The sequence below is a fragment of the Canis lupus genome, chromosome 21 (genome assembly GCF_048164855.1).
Source record: "Canis lupus baileyi chromosome 21, mCanLup2.hap1, whole genome shotgun sequence".
In the NCBI taxonomy this organism is placed as follows: Eukaryota; Metazoa; Chordata; class Mammalia; order Carnivora; family Canidae; genus Canis; species Canis lupus.
In genome coordinates, this window is record NC_132858.1 from 52452155 (window position 1) to 52454237 (window position 2083).

Sequence of the window (2083 nt, forward strand, 5' to 3'; positions counted from 1 at the left end):
TTCCTTCCTTCCTTCCTTCCTTCCTTCCTTCCTTCCTTCTTTCTTTCTTTCTTTCTTTCTTTCTTTCTTTCTTTCTTTCTTTCTTTCTTTCTTTCTCTTTTTCTCTTTCCCCTTCCTTCCTTCCTACCTTCCTTCCTTCCTTTTTTCCTTCCTTCCTTCCTTCCTTCCTTCCTTCCTTCCTTCCTTCCTTCCTTCCTTCCTTTCTTCCCATTGATATTTAATGTTCCTTGTATCTGTGGAATAGCAATTTGTGATTTGCTATGTAGGTTACCCATGTAGCCTCCAACCCTGTCACTTGCCTTTGAAGTATTTGTTCTATTACAGCTTAGGTTTTTAAAATACTAGCTATTACAAGCTTTGCTTTTATAGGTTTGGGTTTTTAGCCTCCTTAAGATTTTTAAAGGAGGAGAATCGTGGAGGGCTTTTACATTATGTTGTAAACCTCAAATTTTCAAAATTTATTTATTGTGTGTGTAATTAAACTTTAATTAATTTACTCTTGGGGAAAAAAATATTTGCTTTGACTTTTCAAATATTTTGTAGTTTCGATGCTTACATTTGTATCTTGCATAAGAGGTGAAGAGCTGTGTTCTATTTCCCAAATGGAAGGCTGGTATTTTCAATTCACTGTTTCTGGTAGTTCATTATTTTCACACAGATTTTAAATGTTAGCATTATCATATATTAAATGTTTACACATCTGCTTTAGCAATCTCTGGTCTGCCCCAGGGACCCGTTTGTCTTTCCGTGCCCCATACTCTGGGCCTCCATGATGCGAGGGCAGGGGCCTCACTTTGCTCTGGCTGGCCATGCAGTCCCTGTAGGTCCCTGGAAGGCTGGCTCACAGGAATAGAGTCCCTGTGTTCTCGGTAAATTCTGTTTATATATTCCAGGTTATAATATCCTGTCCTGTAACCTGACCGAGAGACCACACAGCTCGGAGGCAGCCCATCAGGAGTCTTTCCAAGCACACAACTTTCCGGCTCATTCCCATCCTGTGTGCCCAAGCTTTGCAAACCCTTGCTTGGAAACTCATGTCGAGACATTAGAAAATCCCTAAACAGCTGAGTTCCCTCCCACTTCCTGCCTTCATTTATCATGCATGCACTGCCCCTCAGCCGGAAGCAGAGCCAGTCTTCCTCCCACATTTCAGGACGTTCATGGTGTGCACCAGAGAGCAGGGGCGCTTCTTGCTCATGTTTGCTCCCCCATACTATTATTTCCCATTCTCTTTCAAAAAATCCCATTACTTTTAAACTTGTAATGTTAGAAACCCTATGCCACCTTCCTTGCAGTCATGAAAATTTGAATTCCTTCCTCATGATCTTTACCCTTAGTCCTGCTCCGGTCACTGTCTATAGTGCGCTTAATCACTATCCATCATGTTTCTTGACTTCCTCTATGACCCTGATTTCTGTTCCTTCACCTTATCCCCACACCCCTGACACCTGTCATTAAGACCTCTGAGGGGCACCCAGGTGGCTGGGTCGGTGAGTGTCTGCCCTCAGCTCACGACCTGATCCTGGGGTCCTGGGATTGAGTCCCACATCGGGTTCCCACAGCGGGGAGTCTGCTTCTCCCTCTCTCTCTGTCCCTCCCCACCACGCATGCTCTCTCTTGCTCTTAAATAAATAAAATATTTCAGAAATAAAGGGACTCTGAGAGCTTTCCCTGTAGTTCTCACTACCTAGGTCCCTCCCTCATCAACTTCTTTCTTAACCAGCTTGATTCTATAATCCAAATTAAACAGTATTTCAAATACACCATCATGGCTAATTTTATTTGTCAACCTGACTGGGTAACGGGGCGCCCAGATATTGGGTGAAACTTTATTTCTGGATGTGTCTGTAAGGATGTTTCTGGATGCACTTAATTTCAATTGATAGACCGTGTAAAGCAGATGGCCCTCCCCAATGTGAAGGAGCCCCAACCCATCCTTGGAACACCCAGATAGAAAGAAGAGTCGGAGGAAGAAGGATTTCTCCCCCAATTGCCTTCTCTGGGACATTTGTTTTCTCCTAACTTCAGACTTGGACTAGAACTCAACACTCAGCTCTCTTGGGTCTGCAGCCTGCTGACTGCA